Raw genomic sequence first — 24724 nt, 5'->3', positions numbered from 1 at the left:
TGATCCTGACTATATACAGGTGAGTATTGATCCTGACTATATACAGGTGGGTATTGGTCCTGAAAATATACAGGTGGGTATTGATCCTGACTATATACAGGTGGGTGTTGATCCTGACTATATACAGGTGGGTATTAATCCTGACTATATACAGGTGGGTATTGTTCCTGACTATATACAGGTGAGTGTTGATCCTGACTATATACAGGTGGGTATTGATGCTGACTTTATACAGGTGGGTATTGATCCTGACTATATACAGGTGGGTATTGATGCTGACTATATACAGGTGAGTATTGATCCTGACTATATACAGGTGGGTATTGATCCTGACTATATACAGGTGGGTATTGATCCTGACTATATACAGGTGGGTATTGATGCTGACTATATATAGCTGGGTATTGATCCTGAAAATATACAGGTGGGTATTGATCCTGACTAGATACAGGTGGGTATTGATCCTGACTATATACAGGTGAGTATTGATCCTGACTATATACAGGTGGGTATTGATGCTGACTTCATACAGGTGGGTATTGATCCTGACTATATACAGGTGGGTATTGATGCTGTCTATATACAGGTGAGTATTGATCCTGACTATATACAGGTGGGTATTGATCCTGACTATATACAGGTGGGTATTGATGCTGACTATATATAGGTGGGTATTGATCCTGACTATATACAGATGGGTATTGATGCTGACTATATACAGGTGGGTATTGATCCTGACTATATACAGGTGGGTATTGATCCTGACTATATACAGGTGGGTATTGATGCTGATATATACAGGTGGGTATTGATCCTGACAATATACAGGTGGGTATTGATGCTGATATATACAGGTGGGTATTGATCCTGACAATATACAGGTGGGTATTGACCCTGACTGTGTACAGGTGGGTATTGATCCTGATTATATACAGGTGGGTATTGATGCTGACTATATACAGGTGGGTATTGATGCTGACTATATACAGGTGGGTATTGATGCTGAATATATACAGGTGGGTATTGATCCTGACTATATACAGGTGGGTATTGACCCTGACTGTGTCCAGGTGGGTATTGATCCTGACTATATACAGGTGGGTATTGTTCCTGACTATATACAGGTGAGTGTTGATCCTGACTATATACAGGTGGGTATTGATGCTGACTTTATACAGGTGGGTATTGATCCTGACTATATACAGGTGGGTGTTGATCCTGACTATATACAGGTGGGTATTGATGCTGACTATATACAGGTGGGTATTGATGCTGAATATATACAGGTGGGTATTGATCCTGACTATATACAGGTGAGTATTGATGCTGACTATATACAGGTGGGTATTGATCCTGAGAATATACAGGTGGGTATTGATCCTGACTATATACAGGTGGGTGTTGATCCTGACTATATACAGGTGGGTATTGATGCTGACTATATACAGGTGGGTATTGATCCTGACTATATACAGGTGGGTATTGATCCTGACGAGATACAGGTGAGTATTGATCCTGACTATATACAGGTGGGTATTGATCCTGAAAATATACTGGTGGGTATTGATCCTGACTATATACAGGTGGGTGTTGATCCTGACTCTATACAGGTGGGTATTGATCCTGACTATATACAGGTGGGTATTGTTCCTGACTATATACAGGTGAGTGTTGATCCTGACTATATACAGGTGGGTATTGATGCTGACTTTATACAGGTGGGTATTGATCCTGACTATATACAGGTGGGTATTGATGCTGACTATATACAGGTGAGTATTGATCCTGACTATATACAGGTGGGTATTGATCCTGACTATATACAGGTGGGTATAGATGCTGACTATATATAGGTGGGTATTGATCCTGACTATATACAGGTGTGTATTGATGCTGACTATATACAGGTGGGTATTGATCCTGATTATATACAGGTGGGTATTGATCCTGACAATATACAGGTGGGTATTGATCCTGAATATATACAGGTGGGTGTTGATCCTGACTATATACAGGTGGGTATTGATCCTGACTATATACAGGTGGGTATTGATCCTGACTATATACAGGTGGGTATTGATGCTGACTATATACAGGTGAGTATTGATCCTGACTATATACAAGTGGGTGTTGATCCTAGCTATATACAGGTGGGTATTAATCCTGACTATATACAGGTGGGTATTGATCCTGACTATATACAGGTGGGTATTGATGCTGACTATATACAGGTGGGTATTGATCCTGACTATATACAGGTGGTTATTGATGCTAACTATATACAGGTGGGTATTGATCCTGACTATATATAGGTGGGTTTTGATGCTGACTATATACAGGTGGGTATTGATCCTGACTATATACAGGTGGGTATTGATGCTGACTATATACAGGTGGGTATTGATGCTGACTATATATAGGTGGGTATTGATCCTGAAAATATACAGGTGGGTATTGATCCTGACTATATACAGGTGGGTATTGATCCTGACTATATACAGGTGAGTATTGATCCTGACTATATACAGGTGGGTATTGATGCTGACTTCATACAGGTGGGTATTGATCCTGACTATATACAGGTGGGTATTGATGCTGTCTATATACAGGTGAGTATTGATCCTGACTATATACAGGTGGGTATTGATCCTGACTATATACAGGTGGGTATTGATGCTGACTATATATAGGTGGGTATTGATCCTGACTATATACAGGTGGGTATTGATGCTGACTATATACAGGTGGGTATTGATCCTGATTATATACAGGTGGGTATTGATCCTGACAATATACAGGTGGGTATTGATCCTGACTATATACAGGTGGGTATTGATGCTGACTATATACAGGTGGGTATTGATCCTGACTATATACAGGTGGGTATTGATCCCGACTATTTACAGGTGTGTATTGATCCCGACTATATACAGGTGGGTATTGATGCTGACTATATACAGGTGGGTATTGATCCTGACAATAAACAGGTGGGTATTGACCCTGACTGTGTACAGGTGGGTATTGATCCTGACTATATACAGGTGGGTATTGATGCTGACTATATACAGGTGGGTATTGATGCTGACTATATACAGGTGGGTATTGATGCTGAATATATACAGGTGGGTATTGATCCTGACTATATACAGGTGGGTATTGACCCTGACTGTGTACAGGTGGGTATTGATCCTGACTATATACAGGTGAGTATTGATTCTGACTATATACAGGTGGGTATTGATCCTGAGAATATACAGGTGGGTATTGATCCTGACTATATACAGGTGGGTGTTGATCCTGACTATATACAGGTGGGTATTGATGCTGACTATATACAGGTGGGTATTGATCCTGACTATATACAGGTGGGTATTGATCCTGACGAGATACAGGTGAGTATTGATCCTGACTATATACAGGTGGGTATTGATCCTGAAAATATACTGGTGGGTATTGATCCTGACTATATACAGGTGGGTGTTGATCCTGACTCTATACAGGTGGGTATTGATCCTGACTATATACAGGTGGGTATTGTTCCTGACTATATACAGGTGAGTGTTGATCCTGACTATATACAGGTGGGTATTGATGCTGACTTTATACAGGTGGGTATTGATCCTGACTATATACAGGTGAGTATTGATCCTGTCTATATACAGGTGGGTATTGATGCTGACTTTATACAGGTGGGTATTGATCCTGACTATATACAGGTGGGTATTGATGCTGACTATATACAGGTGAGTATTGATCCTGACTATATACAGGTGAGTATTGATCCTGACTATATACAGGTGGGTATAGATGCTGACTATATACAGGTGGGTATTGATCCTGATTATATACAGGTGGGTATTGATCCTGACAATATACAGGTGGGTATTGATCCTGAATATATACAGGTGGGTGTTGATCCTGACTATATACAGGTGGGTATTGATCCTGACTATATACAGGTGGGTATTGATCCTGACTATATACAGGTGGGTATTGATGCTGACTATATACAGGTGAGTATTGATCCTGACTATATACAAGTGGGTGTTGATCCTAGCTATATACAGGAGGGTATTAATCCTGACTATATACAGGTGGGTATTGATCCTGACTATATACAGGTGTGTATTGATGCTGACTATATACAGGTGGGTATTGATCCTGATGATATACAGGTGGGTATTGATCGTGACAATATACAGGTGGGTATTGATCCTGAATATATACAGGTGGGTGTTGATCCTGACTATATACAGGTGGGTATTGATCCTGACTATATACAGGTGGGTATTGATCCTGACTATATACAGGTGGGTATTGATGCTGACTATATACAGGTGAGTATTGATCCTGACTATATACAAGTGGGTGTTGATCCTAGCTATATACAGGTGGGTATTAATCCTGACTATATACAGGTGGGTATTGATCCTGACTATATACAGGTGGGTATTGATGCTGACTATATACAGGTGGGTATTGATCCTGACTATATACAGGTGGGTATTGATGCTGACTATATACAGGTGGGTATTGATCCTGACTATATACAGGTGGGTATTGTTCCTGACTATATACAGGTGAGTGTTGATCCTGACTATATACAGGTGGGTATTGATGCTGACTATATACAGGTGGGCATTGATCCTGACTATATACAGGTGGGTATTGATGCTGACTATATATAGGTGGGTATTGATGCTGACTATATACAGGTGGGCATTGATGTTGACTATATATAGGTGGGTATTGATCCTGGCTATATACAGATGGGTATTGATGCTGACTACATACAGGTGGGTATTGATCCTGACTATATACAGGTGGGTATTGATGCTGACTATATACAGGTGGGTATTGATCCTGACTATATACAGGTGGGTATTGATCCTGACTATATACAGGTGGGTATTGATGCTGACTATATACAGATGGGTATTGATGCTGACTATATACAGGTGGGTATTGATGCTGACTATATACAGGTGGGTATTGATCCTGACTATATACAGGTGGGTATTGATGTTGACTATATACAGGTGGGTATTGATCCTGACTATATACAGGTGGGTATTGATCCTGACTATATCCAGGTGGGTATTGATCCCGACTATATATAGGTGGGTATTGATGCTGACTAGATACAGTTGGGTATTGATCCTGAATATATACAGGTGGGTGTTGATCCTGACTATATACAGGTGGGTATTGATCCTGACAATATACAGGTGGGTATTGATCCTGACTATATACAGGTGGGTATTGATGCTGACTATATATAGGTGGGTATTGATGCTGACTATATACAGGTGGGCATTGATGTTGACTATATATAGGTGGGTATTGATCCTGGCTATATACAGATGGGTATTGATGCTGACTATATACAGGTGGGTATTGATCCTGACTATATACAGGTGGGTATTGATGCTGACTATATACAGGTGGGTATTGATCCTGACTATATAGAGGTGGGTGTTGATCCTGACTATATACAGGTGGGTATTGATCCTGACTATATACAGGTGGGTATTGATGCTGACTATATACAGGTGGGTATTGATCCTGACTATATACAGGTGGGTGTTGATCCTGACTATATACAGGTGGGTATTGATCTTGACTATATACAGGTGGGTATTGATGCTGACTATATATAGGTGGGTATTGATGCTGACTATATACAGGTGGGCATTGATGTTGACTATATATAGGTGGGTATTGATCCTGACTATATACAGATGGGTATTGATGCTGACTACATACAGGTGGGTATTGATCCTGACTATATACAGGTGGGTATTGATGCTGACTATATACAGGTGGGTATTGATCCTGTCTATATACAGGTGGGTATTGATCCTGACTATATACAGGTGGGTATTGATGCTGACTATATACAGATGGGTATTGATGCTGACTATATACAGGTGGGTATTGATGCTGACTATATACAGGTGGGTATTGATCCTGACTATATACAGGTGGGTATTGATGTTGACTATATACAGGTGGGTATTGATCCTGACTATATACAGGTGGGTATTGATCCTGACTATATCCAGGTGGGTATTGATCCCGACTATATACAGGTGGGTATTGATGCTGACTATATACAGTTGGGTATTGATCCTGACTATATACAGGTGGGTATTGATCCTGACTATATACAGGTGGGTATTGATCCTGACTATATACAGGTGGGTATTGTTCCTGACTATATACAGGTGAGTGTTGATCCTGACTATATACAGGTGGGTATTGATGCTGACTTTATACAGGTGGGTATTGATCCTGACTATATACAGGTGAGTATTGATCCTGTCTATATACAGGTGGGTATTGATGCTGACTTTATACAGGTGGGTATTGATCCTGACTATATACAGGTGGGTATTGATGCTGACTATATACAGGTGAGTATTGGTCCTGACTATATACAGGTGGGTATTGATCCTGACTATATACAGGTGGGTATAGATGCTGACTATATATAGGTGGGTATTGATCCTGACTATATACAGGTGTGTATTGATGCTGTCTATATACAGGTGGGTATTGATCCTGATTATATACAGGTGGGTATTGATCCTGACAATATACAGGTGGGTATTGATCCTGAATATATACAGGTGGGTGTTGATCCTGACTATATACAGGTGGGTATTGATCCTGACTATATACAGGTGGGTATTGATCCTGACTATATACAGGTGGGTATTGATGCTGACTATATACAGGTGAGTATTGATCCTGACTATATACAAGTGGGTGTTGATCCTAGCTATATACAGGTGGGTATTAATCCTGACTATATACAGGTGGGTATTGATCCTGACTATATACAGGTGGGTATAGATGCTGACTATATATAGGTGGGTATTGATCCTGACTATATACAGGTGTGTATTGATGCTGACTATATACAGGTGGGTATTGATCCTGATTATATACAGGTGGGTATTGATCCTGACAATATACAGGTGGGTATTGATCCTGAATATATACAGGTGGGTGTAGATCCTGACTATATACAGGTGGGTATTGATCCTGACTATATACAGGTGGGTATTGATCCTGACTATATACAGGTGGGTATTGATGCTGACTATATACAGGTGAGTATTGATCCTGACTATATACAAGTGGGTGTTGATCCTAGCTATATACAGGTGGGTATTAATCCTGACTATATACAGGTGGGTATTGATCCTGACTATATACAGGTGGGTATTGATGCTGACTATATACAGGTGGGTATTGATCCTGACTATATACAGGTGTGTATTGATGCTGACTATATACAGGTGGGTATTGATCCTGACTATATATAGGTGGGTTTTGATGCTGACTATATGCAGGTGGGTATTGATCCTGACTATATACTGGTGGGTATTGATCCTGACTATATAAAGGTGGGTGTTGATCCTAGCTATATACAGGTGGGTATTGATGCTGATTATATACAGGTGGGTATTGATCCTGACTATATATAGGTGCGTATTGATGCTGACTATATACAGGTGGGTATTGATCCTGACTATATACTGGTGGGTATTGATCCTGACTATATACAGGTGGGTATTGATCCTGACTATATACAGGTGGGTATTGATGCTGACTATATACAGGTGGGTATTGATGCTGACTATATACAGGTGGGTATTGATCCTGACTATATACAGGTGGGTATTGATCCTGACTATATACAGGTGGGAATTGATCCTGACTATATAAAGGTGGGTGTTGATCCTAGCTATATACAGGTGGGTATTAATGCTGACTATATACAGGTGGGTATTGATGCTGACTATATACAGGTGAGTATTGATCCTGACTATATACAAGTGGGTGTTGATCCCAGCTATATACAGGTGGGTATTAATCCTGACTATATACAGGTGGGTATTGATCCTGACTATATACAGGTGGGTATAGATGCTGACTATATATAGGTGGGTATTGATCCTGACTATATACAGGTGTGTATTGATGCTGACTATATACAGGTGGGTATTGATCCTGATTATATACAGGTGGGTATTGATCCTGACAATATACAGGTGGGTATTGATCCTGAATATATACAGGTGGGTGTTGATCCTGACTATATACAGGTGGGTATTGATCCTGACTATATACAGGTGGGTATTGATCCTCACTATATACAGGTGGGTATTGATGCTGACTATATATAGGTGGGTATTGATGCTGACTATATACAGGTGGGCATTGATGTTGACTATATATAGGTGGGTATTGATCCTGGCTATATACAGATGGGTATTGATGCTGACTACATACAGGTGGATATTGATCCTGACTATATACAGGTGGGTATTGATGCTGACTATATACAGGTGGGTATTGATCCTGACTATATACAGGTGGGTATTGATCCTGACTATATCCAGGTGGGTATTGATCCCGACTATATATAGGTGGGTATTGATGCTGACTATATACAGTTGGGTATTGATCCTGACTATATACAGGTGGGTATTGATCCTGACTATATACAGGTGGGTATTGATCCTGACTATATACAGGTGGGTATTGTTCCTGACTATATACAGGTGAGTGTTGATCCTGACTATATACAGGTGGGTATTGATGCTGACTTTATACAGGTGGGTATTGATGCTGACTTTATACAGGTGGGTATTGATCCTGACTATATACAGGTGGGTATTGATGCTGACTATATACAGGTGAGTATTGATCCTGACTATATACAGGTGGGTATTGATCCTGACTATATACAGGTGGGTATAGATGCTGACTATATTTGGTGGGTATTGATCCTGAAAATATACAGGTGGGTATTGATCCTGACAATATACAGGTGGGTATTGATCCTGAATATATACAGGTGGGTGTTGATCCTGACTATATACAGGTGGGTATTGATCCTGACTATATACAGGTGGGTATTGATCCTGACTATATACAGGTGGGTATTGATGCTGACTATATACAGGTGAGTATTGATCCTGACTATATACAAGTGGGTGTTGATCCTAGCTATATACAGGTGGGTATTAATCCTGACTATATACAGGTGGGTATTGATCCTGACTATATACAGGTGGGTATAGATGCTGACTATATATAGGTGGGTATTGATCCTGACTATATACAGGTGTGTATTGATGCTGACTATATACAGGTGGGTATTGATCCTGATTATATACAGGTGGGTATTGATCCTGAAAATATACAGGTGGGTATTGATCCAGAATATATACAGGTGGGTGTTGATCCTGACTATATACAGGTGGGTATTGATCCTGACTATATACAGGTGGGTATTGATCCTGACTATATACAGGTGGGTATTGATGCTGACTATATACAGGTGGGTATTGATCCTGACTATATACAGGTGGTTATTGATGCTGACTATATACAGGTGGGTATTGATCCTGACTATATATAGGTGGGTTTTGATGCTGACTATATACAGGTGGGTATTGATCCTGACTATATACAGGTGGGTATTGATGCTGACTATATACAGGTGGGTATTGATGCTGACTATATATAGGTGGGTATTGATCCTGAAAATATACAGGTGGGTATTGATCCTGACTATATACAGGTGGGTATTGATCCTGACTATATACAGGTGAGTATTGATCCTGACTATATACAGGTGGGTATTGATGCTGACTTCATACAGGTGGGTATTGATCCTGACTATATACAGGTGGGTATTGATGCTGTCTATATACAGGTGAGTATTGATGCTGACTATATATAGGTGGGTATTGATCCTGACTATATACAGGTGGGTATTGATGCTGACTATATAGAGGTGGGTATTGATCCTGAAAATATACAGGTGGGTATTGATCCTGAATATATACAGGTGGGTGTTGATCCTGACTATATACAGGTGGGTATTGATCCTGACTATATACAGGTGGGTATTGATCCTGACTATATACAGGTGGGTATTGATCCTGACTATATATAGGTGGGTTTTGATGCTGACTATATACAGGTGGGTATTGATCCTGACTATATACAGGTGGGTATTGATGCTGACTATATACAGGTGGGTATTGATGCTGACTATATATAGGTGGGTATTGATCCTGAAAATATACAGGTGGGTATTGATCCTGACTATATACAGGTGGGTATTGATCCTGACTATATACAGGTGAGTATTGATCCTGACTATATACAGGTGGGTATTGATGCTGACTTCATACAGGTGGGTATTGATCCTGACTATGTACAGGTGGGTATTGATGCTGTCTATATACAGGTGAGTATTGATCCTGACTATATACAGGTGGGTATTGATCCTGACTATATACAGGTGGGTATTGATGCTGACTATATACAGGTGGGTATTGATCCTGATTATATACAGGTGGGTATTGATCCTGACAATATACAGGTGGGTATTGATCCTGACTATATACAGGTGGGTGTTGATCCTTACTATATACAGGTGGGTATTGATGCTGACTATATACAGGTGGGTATTGATGCTGACTATATACAGGTGGGTATTGATCCTGACTATATACAGGTGGGTATTGATCCCGACTATTTACAGGTGTGTATTGATCCCGACTATATACAGGTGGGTATTGATGCTGACTATATACAGGTGGGTATTGATCCTGACAATATACAGGTGGGTATTGACCCTGACTGTGTACAGGTGGGTATTGATCCTGACTATATACAGGTGGGTATTGATGCTGACTATATACAGGTGGGTATTGATGCTGACTATATACAGGTGGGTATTGATGCTGAATATATACAGGTGGGTATTGATCCTGACTATATACAGGTGGGTATTGACCCTGACTGTGCCCAGGTGGGTATTGATCCTGACTATATACAGGTGAGTATTGATTCTGACTATATACAGGTGGGTATTGATCCTGAGAATATACAGGTGGGTATTGATCCTGACTATATACAGGTGGGTGTTGATCCTGACTATATACAGGTGGGTATTGATGCTGACTATATACAGGTGGGTATTGATCCTGACTATATACAGGTGGGTATTGATCCTGACGAGATACAGGTGAGTATTGATCCTGACTATATACAGGTGGGTATTGATCCTGAAAATATACTGGTGGGTATTGATCCTGACTATATACAGGTGGGTGTTGATCCTGACTCTATACAGGTGGGTATTGATCCTGACTATATACAGGTGGGTATTGTTCCTGACTATATACAGGTGAGTGTTGATCCTGACTATATACAGGTGAGTATTGATCCTGTCTATATACAGGTGGGTATTGATGCTGACTTTATACAGGTGGGTATTGATCCTGACTATATACAGGTGGGTATTGATGCTGACTATATACAGGTGAGTATTGATCCTGACTATATACAGGTGGGTATTGATCCTGACTATATACAGGTGGGTATAGATGCTGACTATATATAGGTGGGTATTGATCCTGACTATATACAGGTGTGTATTGATGCTGACTATATACAGGTGGGTATTGATCCTGATTATATACAGGTGGGTATTGATCCTGACAATATACAGGTGGGTATTGATCCTGAATATATACAGGTGGGTGTTGATCCTGACTATATACAGGTGGGTATTGATCCTGACTATATACAGGTGGGTATTGATCCTGACTATATACAGGTGGGTATTGATGCTGACTATATACAGGTGAGTATTGATCCTGACTATATACAAGTGGGTGTTGATCCTAGCTATATACAGGTGGGTATTAATCCTGACTATATACAGGTGGGTATTGATCCTGACTATATACAGGTGGGTATAGATGCTGACTATATATAGGTGGGTATTGATCCTGACTATATACAGGTGTGTATTGATGCTGACTATATACAGGTGTGTATTGATCCTGATGATATACAGGTGGGTATTGATCCTGACAATATACAGGTGGGTATTGATCCTGAATATATACAGGTGGGAGTTGATCCTGACTATATACAGGTGGGTATTGATCCTGACTATATACAGGTGGGTATTGATCCTGACTATATACAGGTGGGTATTGATGCTGACTATATACAGGTGAGTATTGATCCTGACTATACACAAGTGGGTGTTGATCCTAGCTATATACAGGTGGGTATTAATCCTGACTATATACAGGTGGGTATTGATCCTGACTATATACAGGTGGGTATTGATGCTGACTATATACAGGTGGGTATTGATCCTGACTATATACAGGTGGGTATTGATGCTGACTATATACAGGTGGGTATTGATCCTGACTATATACAGGTGGGTATTGTTCCTGACTATATTCAGGTGAGTGTTGATCCTGACTATATACAGGTGGGTATTGATGCTGACTATATACAGGTGGGCATTGATCCTGATTATATACAGGTGGGTATTGATGCTGACTATATATAGGTGGGTATTGATGCTGACTATATACAGGTGGGCATTGATGTTGACTATATATAGGTGGGTATTGATCCTGGCTATATACAGATGGGTATTGATGCTGACTACATACAGGTGGGTATTGATCCTGACTATATACAGGTGGGTATTGATGCTGACTATATACAGGTGGGTATTGATGCTGACTATATACAGGTGGGTATTGATCCTGACTATATACAGGTGGGTATTGATGCTGACTATATACAGATGGGTATTGATGCTGACTATATACAGGTGGGTATTGATGCTGACTATATACAGGTAGGTATTGATCCTGACTATATACAGGTGGGTATTGATGTTGACTATATACAGGTGGGTATTGATCCTGACTATATACAGGTGGGTATTGATCCTGACTATATCCAGGTGGGTATTGATCCCGACTATATATAGGTGGGTATTGATGCTGACTAGATACAGTTGGGTATTGATCCTGAATATATACAGGTGGGTGTTGATCCTGACTATATACAGGTGGGTATTGATCCTGACTATATACAGGTGGGTATTGATCCTGACTATATACAGGTGTGTATTGATGCTGACTATATATAGGTGGGTATTGATGCTGACTATATACAGGTGGGCATTGATGTTGACTACATATAGGTGGGTATTGATCCTGGCTATATACAGATGGGTATTGATGCTGACTACATACAGGTGGGTATTGATCCTGACTATATACAGGTGGGTATTGATGCTGACTATATACAGGTGGGTATTGATCCTGACTATATACAGGTGGGTGTTGATCCTGACTATATACAGGTGGGTATTGATCCTGACTATATACAGGTGGGTATTGATGCTGACTATATATAGGTGGGTATTGATGCTGACTATATACAGGTGGGCATTGATGTTGACTATATATAGGTGGGTATTGATCCTGACTATATACAGATGGGTATTGATGCTGACTACATACAGGTGGGTATTGATCCTGACTATATACAGGTGGGTATTGATGCTGACTATATACAGGTGGGTATTGATCCTGACTATATACAGGTGGGTATTGATCCTGACTATATACAGGTGGGTATTGATGCTGACTATATACAGATGGGTATTGATGCTGACTATATACAGGTGGGTATTGATGCTGACTATATACAGGTGGGTATTGATCCTGACTATATACAGGTGGGTATTGATGTTGACTATATACAGGTGGGTATTGATCCTGACTATATACAGGTGGGTATTGATCCTGACTATATCCAGGTGGGTATTGATCCCGACTATATACAGGTGGGTATTGATGCTGACTATATACAGTTGGGTATTGATCCTGACTATATACAGGTGGGTATTGATCCTGACTATATACAGGTGGGTATTGATCCTGACTATATACAGGTGGGTATTGTTCCTGACTATATACAGGTGAGTGTTGATCCTGACTATATACAGGTGGGTATTGATGCAGACTTTATACAGGTGGGTATTGATCCTGACTATATACAGGTGAGTATTGATCCTGTCTATATACAGGTGGGTATTGATGCTGACTTTATACAGGTGGGTATTGATCCTGACTATATACAGGTGGGTATTGATGCTGACTATATACAGGTGAGTATTGATCCTGACTATATACAGGTGGGTATTGATCCTGACTATATACAGGTGGGTATAGATGCTGACTATATATAGGTGGGTATTGATCCTGACTATATACAGGTGTGTATTGATGCTGACTATATACAGGTGGGTATTGATCCTGATTATATACAGGTGGGTATTGATCCTGACAATATACAGGTGGGTATTGATCCTGAATATATACAGGTGGGTGTTGATCCTGACTATATACAGGTGGGTATTGATCCTGACTATATACAGGTGGGTATTGATCCTGACTATATACAGGTGGGTATTGATGCTGACTATATACAGGTGAGTATTGATCCTGACTATATACAAGTGGGTGTTGATCCTAGCTATATACAGGTGGGTATTAATCCTGACTATATACAGGTGGGTATTGATCCTGACTATATACAGGTGGGTATAGATGCTGACTATATATAGGTGGGTATTGATCCTGACTATATACAGGTGTGTATTGATGCTGACTATATACAGGTGGGTATTGATCCTGATTATATACAGGTGGGTATTGATCCTGACAATATACAGGTGGGTATTGATCCTGAATATATACAGGTGGGTGTTGATCCTGACTATATACAGGTGGGTATTGATCCTGACTATATACAGGTGGGTATTGATCCTGACTATATACAGGTGGGTATTGATGCTGACTATATACAGGTGAGTATTGATCCTGACTATATACAAGTGGGTGTTGATCCTAGCTATATACAGGTGGGTATTAATCCTGACTATATACAGGTGGGTATTGATCCTGACTATATACAGGTGGGTATTGATGCTGACTATATACAGGTGGGTATTGATCCTGACTATATACAGGTGTGTATTGATGCTGACTATATACAGGTGGGTATTGATCCTGACTATATATAGGTGGGTTTTGATGCTGACTATATACAGGTGGGTATTGATCCTGACTATATACTGGTGGGTATTGATCCTGACTATATAAAGGTGGGTGTTGATCCTAGCTATATACAGGTGGGTATTGATGCTGATTATATACAGGTGGGTATTGATCCTGACTATATATAGGTGGGTATTGATGCTGACTATATACAGGTGGGTATTGATCCTGACTATATACTGGTGGGTATTGATCCTGACTATATACAGGTGGGTATTGATCCTGACTATATACAGGTGGGTATTGATGCTGACTATATACAGGTGGGTATTGATCCTGACTATATACAGGTGGGTATTGATCCTGACTATATACAGGTGGGAATTGATCCTGACTATATAAAGGTGGGTGTTGATCCTAGCTATATACAGGTGGGTATTAATGCTGACTATATACAGGTGGGTATTGATGCTGACTATATACAGGTGAGTATTGATCCTGACTATATACAAGTGGGTGTTGATCCCAGCTATATACAGGTGGGTATTAATCCTGACTATATACAGGTGGGTATTGATCCTGACTATATACAGGTGGGTATAGATGCTGACTATATATAGGTGGGTATTGATCCTGACTATATACAGGTGTGTATTGATGCTGACTATATACAGGTGGGTATTGATCCTGATTATATACAGGTGGGTATTGATCCTGACAATATACAGGTGGGTATTGATCCTGAATATATACAGGTGGGTGTTGATCCTGACTATATACAGGTGGGTATTGATCCTGACTATATACAGGTGGGTATTGATCCTGACTATATACAGGTGGGTATTGATGCTGCCTATATATAGGTGGGTATTGATGCTGACTATATACAGGTGGGCATTGATGTTGACTATATATAGGTGGGTATTGATCCTGGCTATATACAGATGGGTATTGATGCTGACTACATACAGGTGGGTATTGATCCTGACTATATACAGGTGGGTATTGATGCTGACTATATACAGGTGGGTATTGATCCTGACTATATACAGGTGGGTATTGATCCTGACTATATACAGGTGGGTATTGATGCTGACTATATACAGATGGGTATTGATGCTGACTATATACAGGTGGGTATTGATGCTGGCTATATACAGGTGGGTATTGATCCTGACTATATACAGGTGGGTATTGATGTTGACTATATACAGGTGGGTATTGATCCTGACTATATACAGGTGGGTATTGATCCTGACTATATCCAGGTGGGTATTGATCCCGACTATATATAGGTGGGTATTGATGCTGACTATATACAGTTGGGTATTGATCCTGACTATATACAGGTGGGTATTGATCCTGACTATATACAGGTGGGTATTGATCCTGACTATATACAGGTGGGTATTGTTCCTGACTATATACAGGTGAGTGTTGATCCTGACTATATACAGGTGGGTATTGATGCTGACTTTATACAGGTGGGTATTGATGCTGACTTTATACAGGTGGGTATTGATCCTGACTATATACAGGTGGGTATTGATGCTGACTATATACAGGTGAGTATTGATCCTGACTATATACAAGTGGGTGTTGATCCTAGCTATATACAGGTGGGTATTAATCCTGACTATATACAGGTGGGTATTGATCCTGACTATATACAGGTGGGTATTGATGCTGACTATATACAGGTGGGTATTGATCCTGACTATATACAGGTGTGTATTGATGCTGACTATATACAGGTGGGTATTGATCCTGACTATATATAGGTGGGTTTTGATGCTGACTATATACAGGTGGGTATTGATCCTGACTATATACTGGTGGGTATTGATCCTGACTATATAAAGGTGGGTGTTGATCCTAGCTATATACAGGTGGGTATTGATGCTGATTATATACAGGTGGGTATTGATCCTGACTATATATAGGTGGGTATTGATGCTGACTATATACAGGTGGGTATTGATCCTGACTATATACTGGTGGGCATTGATCCTGACTATATACAGGTGGGTATTGATCCTGACTATATACAGGTGGGTATTGATGCTGACTATATACAGGTGGGTATTGATGCTGACTATATACAGGTGGGTATTGATCCTGACTATTTACAGGTGGGTATTGATCCTGACTATATACAGGTGGGAATTGATCCTGACTATATAAAGGTGGGTGTTGATCCTAGCTATATACAGGTGGGTATTAATGCTGACTATATACAGGTGGGTATTGATGCTGACTATATACAGGTGAGTATTGATCCTGACTATATACAAGTGGGTGTTGATCCCAGCTATATACAGGTGGGTATTAATCCTGACTATATACAGGTGGGTATTGATCCTGACTATATACAGGTGGGTATAGATGCTGACTATATATAGGTGGGTATTGATCCTGACTATATACAGGTGTGTATTGATGCTGACTATATACAGGTGGGTATTGATCCTGATTATATACAGGTGGGTATTGATCCTGACTATATACAGGTGGGTATAGATGCTGACTATATATAGGTGGGTATTGATCCTGACTATATACAGGTGTGTATTGATGCTGACTATATACAGGTGGGTATTGATCCTGATTATATACAGGTGGGTATTGATCCTGACAATATACAGGTGGGTATTGATCCTGAATATATACAGGTGGGTGTTGATCCTGACTATATACAGGTGGGTATTGATCCTGACTATATACAGGTGGGTATTGATCCTGACTATATACAGGTGGGTATTGATGCTGACTATATACAGGTGAGTATTGATCCTGACTATATACAAGTGGGTGTTGATCCTAGCTATATACAGGTGGGTATTAATCCTGACTATATACAGGTGGGTATTGATCCTGACTATATACAGGTGGGTATAGATGCTGACTATATATAGGTGGGTATTGATCCTGACTATATACAGGTGTGTATTGATGCTGACTATATACAGGTGGGTATTGATCCTGATTATATACAGGTGGGTATTGATCCTGACAATATACAGGTGGGTATTGATCCTGAATATATACAGGTGGGTGTTGATCCTGACTATATACAGGTGGGTATTGATCCTGACTATATACAGGTGGGTATTGATCCTGACTATATACAGGTGGGTATTGATGCTGACTATATACAGGTGAGTATTGATCCTGACTATATACAAGTGGGTGTTGATCCTAGCTATATACAGGTGGGTATTAATCCTGACTATATACAGGTGGGTATTGATCCTGACTATATACAGGTGGGTATTGATGCTGACTATATACAGGTGGGTATTGATCCTGACTATATACAGGTGTGTATTGATGCTGACTATATACAGGTGGGTATTGATCCTGACTATATATAGGTGGGTTTTGATGCTGACTATATACAGGTGGGTATTGATCCTGACTATATACTGGTGGGTATTGATCCTGACTATATAAAGGTGGGTGTTGATCCTAGCTATATACAGGTGGGTATTGATGCTGATTATATACAGGTGGGTATTGATCCTGACTATATATAGGTGGGTATTGATGCTGACTATATACAGGTGGGTATTGATCCTGACTATATACTGGTGGGTATTGATCCTGACTATATACAGGTGGGTATTGATCCTGACTATATACAGGTGGGTATTGATGCTGACTATATACAGGTGGGTATTGATCCTGACTATATACAGGTGGGTATTGATCCTGACTATATACAGGTGGGAATTGATCCTGACTATATAAAGGTGGGTGTTGATCCTAGCTATATACAGGTGGGTATTAATGCTGACTATATACAGGTGGGTATTGATGCTGACTATATACAGGTGAGTATTGATCCTGACTATATACAAGTGGGTGTTGATCCCAGCTATATACAGGTGGGTATTAATCCTGACTATATACAGGTGGGTATTGATCCTGACTATATACAGGTGGGTATAGATGCTGACTATATATAGGTGGGTATTGATCCTGACTATATACAGGTGTGTATTGATGCTGACTATATACAGGTGGGTATTGATCCTGATTATATACAGGTGGGTATTGATCCTGACAATATACAGGTGGGTATTGATCCTGAATATATACAGGTGGGTGTTGATCCTGACTATATACAGGTGGGTATTGATCCTGACTATATACAGGTGGGTATTGATCCTGACTATATACAGGTGGGTATTGATGCTGCCTATATATAGGTGGGTATTGATGCTGACTATATACAGGTGGGCATTGATGTTGACTATATATAGGTGGGTATTGATCCTGGCTATATACAGATGGGTATTGATGCTGACTACATACAGGTGGGTATTGATCCTGACTATATACAGGTGGGTATTGATGCTGACTATATACAGGTGGGTATTGATCCTGACTATATACAGGTGGGTATTGATCCTGACTATATACAGGTGGGTATTGATGCTGACTATATACAGATGGGTATTGATGCTGACTATATACAGGTGGGTATTGATGCTGGCTATATACAGGTGGGTATTGATCCTGACTATATACAGGTGGGTATTGATGTTGACTATATACAGGTGGGTATTGATCCTGACTATATACAGGTGGGTATTGATCCTGACTATATCCAGGTGGGTATTGATCCCGACTATATATAGGTGGGTATTGATGCTGACTATATACAGTTGGGTATTGATCCTGACTATATACAGGTGGGTATTGATCCTGACTATATACAGGTGGGTATTGATCCTGACTATATACAGGTGGGTATTGTTCCTGACTATATACAGGTGAGTGTTGATCCTGACTATATACAGGTGGGTATTGATGCTGACTTTATACAGGTGGGTATTGATGCTGACTTTATACAGGTGGGTATTGATCCTGACTATATACAGGTGGGTATTGATGCTGACTATATACAGGTGAGTATTGATCCTGACTATATACAAGTGGGTGTTGATCCTAGCTATATACAGGTGGGTATTAATCCTGACTATATACAGGTGGGTATTGATCCTGACTATATACAGGTGGGTATTGATGCTGACTATATACAGGTGGGTATTGATCCTGACTATATACAGGTGTGTATTGATGCTGACTATATACAGGTGGGTATTGATCCTGACTATATATAGGTGGGTTTTGATGCTGACTATATACAGGTGGGTATTGATCCTGACTATATACTGGTGGGTATTGATCCTGACTATATAAAGGTGGGTGTTGATCCTAGCTATATACAGGTGGGTATTGATGCTGATTATATACAGGTGGGTATTGATCCTGACTATATATAGGTGGGTATTGATGCTGACTATATACAGGTGGGTATTGATCCTGACTATATACTGGTGGGCATTGATCCTGACTATATACAGGTGGGTATTGATCCTGACTATATACAGGTGGGTATTGATGCTGACTATATACAGGTGGGTATTGATGCTGACTATATACAGGTGGGTATTGATCCTGACTATATACAGGTGGGTATTGATCCTGACTATATACAGGTGGGAATTGATCCTGACTATATAAAGGTGGGTGTTGATCCTAGCTATATACAGGTGGGTATTAATGCTGACTATATACAGGTGGGTATTGATGCTGACTATATACAGGTGAGTATTGATCCTGACTATATACAAGTGGGTGTTGATCCCAGCTATATACAGGTGGGTATTAATCCTGACTATATACAGGTGGGTATTGATCCTGACTATATACAGGTGGGTATAGATGCTGACTATATATAGGTGGGTATTGATCCTGACTATATACAGGTGTGTATTGATGCTGACTATATACAGGTGGGTATTGATCCTGATTATATACAGGTGGGTATTGATCCTGACAATATACAGGTGGGTATTGATCCTGAATATATACAGGTGGGTGTTGATCCTGACTATATACAGGTGGGTATTGATCCTGACTATATACAGGTGGGTATTGATCCTGACTATATACAGGTGGGTATTGATGCTGCCTATATATAGGTGGGTATTGATGCTGACTATATACAGGTGGGCATTGATGTTGACTATATATAGGTGGGTATTGATCCTGGCTATATACAGATGGGTATTGATGCTGACTACATACAGGTGGGTATTGATCCTGACTATATACAGGTGGGTATTGATGCTGACTATATACAGGTGGGTATTGATCCTGACTATATACAGGTGGGTATTGATCCTGACTATATACAGGTGGGTATTGATGCTGACTATATACAGATGGGTATTGATGCTGACTATATACAGGTGGGTATTGATGCTGACTATATACAGGTGGGTATTGATCCTGACTATATACAGGTGGGTATTGATGTTGACTATATACAGGTGGGTATTGATCCTGACTATATACAGGTGGGTATTGATCCTGACTATATCCAGGTGGGTATTGATCCCGACTATATATAGGTGGGTATTGATGCTGATTATATACAGTTGGGTATTGATCCTGACTATATACAGGTGGGTATTGATCCTGACTATATACAGGTGGGTATTGATCCTGACTATATACAGGTGGGTATTGTTCCTGACTATATACAGGTGAGTGTTGATCCTGACTATATACAGGTGGGTATTGATGCTGACTTTATACAGGTGGGTATTGATGCTGACTTTATACAGGTGGGTATTGATCCTGACTATATACAGGTGGGTATTGATGCTGTCTATATACAGGTGAGTATTGATCCTGACTATATACAGGTGGGTATTGATCCTGACTATATACAGGTGGGTATAGATGCTGACTATATATAGGTGGGTATTGATCCTGACTATATACAGGTGTGTATTGATGCTGACTATATACAGGTGGGTATTGATCCTGATTATATACAGGTGGGTATTGATCCTGACAATATACAGGTGGGTTTTGATCCTGAATATATACAGGTGGGTGTTGATCCTGACTATATACAGGTGGGTATTGATCCTGACTATATACAGGTGGGTATTGATCCTGACTATATACAGGTGGGTATTGATGCTGACTATATACAGGTGAGTATTGATCCTGACTATATACAAGTGGGTGTTGATCCTAGCTATATACAGGTGGGTATTAATCCTGACTATATACAGGTGGGTATTGATCCTGACTATATACAGGTGGGTATAGATGCTGACTATATATAGGTGGGTATTGATCCTGACTATATACAGGTGTGTATTGATGCTGACTATATACAGGTGGGTATTGATCCTGATTATATCCAGGTGGGTATTGATCCTGACAATATACAGGTGGGTATTGATCCTGAATATATACAGGTGGGTGTTGATCCTGACTATATACAGGTGGGTATTGATCCTGACTATATACAGGTGGGTATTGATCCTGACTATATACAGGTGGGTATTGATGCTGACTATATACAGGTGAGTGTTGATCCTGACTATATACAAGTGGGTGTTGATCCTAGCTATATACAGGTGGGTATTAATCCTGACTATATACAGGTGGGTATTGATCCTGACTATATACAGGTGGGTATTGATGCTGACTATATACAGGTGGGTATTGATGCTGAAAATATACTGGTGGGTATTGATCCTGACTATATACAGGTGGGTGTTGATCCTGACTCTCTACAGGTGGGTATTGATCCTGACTATATACAGGTGGGTATTGTTCCTGACTATATACAGGTGAGTGTTGATCCTGACTATATACAGGTGGGTATTGATGCTGAATTTATACAGTTGGGTATTGATCCTGACTATATACAGGTGAGTATTGATCCTGTCTATATACAGGTGGGTATTGATGCTGACTTTATACAGGTGGGTATTGATCCTGACTATATACATGTGGGTATTGATGCTGACTATATACAGGTGAGTATTGATCCTGACTATATACAGGTGGGTATTGATCCTGACTATATACAGGTGGGTATAGATGCTGACTATATATAGGTGGGTATTGATCCTGACTATATACAGGTGTGTATTGATGCTGACTATATACAGGTGGGTATTGATCCTGATTATATACAGGTGGGTATTGATCCTGACAATATACAGGTGGGTATTGATCCTGAATATATACAGGTGGGTGTTGATCCTGACTATCTACAGGTGGGTATTGATCCTGACTATATACAGGTGGGTATTGATCCTGACTATATACAGGTGGGTATTGATGCTGACTATATACAGGTGAGTATTGATCCTGACTATATACAAGTGGGTGTTGATCCCAGCTATATACAGGTGGGTATTAATCCTGACTATATACAGGTGGGTATTGATCCTGACTATATACAGGTGGGTATAGATGCTGACTATATATAGGTGGGTATTGATCCTGACTATATACAGGTGTGTATTGATGCTGACTATATACAGGTGGGTATTGATCCTGAATATATACAGGTGGGTATTGATCCTGACAATATACAGGTGGGTATTGATCCTGAATATATACAGGTGGGTATTGATGCTGAAAATATACTGGTGGGTATTGATCCTGACTATATACAGGTGGGTGTTGATCCTGACTCTATACAGGTGGGTATTGATCCTGACTATATACAGGTGGGTATTGTTCCTGACTATATACAGGTGAGTGTTGATCCTGACTATATACAGGTGGGTATTGATGCTGACTTTATACAGGTGGGTATTGATCCTGACTATATACAGGTGAGTATTGATCCTGTCTATATACAGGTGGGTATTGATGCTGACTTTATACAGGTGGGTATTGATCCTGACTATATACAGGTGGGTATTGATGCTGACTATATACAGGTGAGTATTGATCCTGACTATATACAGGTGGGTATTGATCCTGACTATATACAGGTGGGTATAGATGCTGACTATATATAGGTGGGTATTGATCCTGACTATATACAGGTGTGTATTGATGCTGACTATATACAGGTGGGTATTGATCCTGATTATATACAGGTGGGTATTGATCCTGACAATATACAGGTGGGTATTGATCCTGAATATATACAGGTGGGTGTTGATCCTGACTATATACAGGTGGGTATTGATCCTGACTATATACAGGTGGGTATTGATCCTGACTATATACAGGTGGGTATTGATGCTGACTATATACAGGTGAGTATTGATCCTGACTATATACAAGTGGGTGTTGATCCTAGCTATATACAGGTGGGTATTAATCCTGACTATATACAGGTGGGTATTGATCCTGACTATATACAGGTGGGTATTGTTACTGACTATATACAGGTGAGTGTTGATCCTGACTATATACAGGTGTGTATTGATGCTGACTATATACAGGTGGGTATTGATCCTGATTATATACAGGTGGGTATTGATCCTGACAATATACAGGTGGGTATTGATCCTGAATATATACAGGTGGGTGTTGATCCTGACTATATACAGGTGGGTATTGATCCTGACTATATACAGGTGGGTATTGATCCTGACTATATACAGGTGGGTATTGATGCTGACTATATACAGGTGAGTATTGATCCTGACTATATACAAGTGGGTGTTGATCCTAGCTATATACAGGTGGGTATAAATCCTGACTATATACAGGTGGGTATTGATCCTGACTATATACAGGTGGGTATTGATGCTGACTATATACAGGTGGGTATTGATCCTGACTATATACAGGTGGGTATTGATGCTGACTATATACAGGTGGGTATTGATCCTGACTATATATAGGTGGGTTTTGATGCTGACTATATACAGGTGGGTATTGATCCTGACTATATACTGGTGGGTATTGATCCTGACTATATAAAGGTGGGTGTTGATCCTAGCTATATACAGGTG

This window comes from Scyliorhinus torazame, chromosome 9 (assembly GCF_047496885.1).
Source record: "Scyliorhinus torazame isolate Kashiwa2021f chromosome 9, sScyTor2.1, whole genome shotgun sequence".
Lineage (NCBI taxonomy): Eukaryota > Metazoa > Chordata > Chondrichthyes > Carcharhiniformes > Scyliorhinidae > Scyliorhinus > Scyliorhinus torazame.
Note: the sequence above shows the minus strand (reverse complement) of the source record.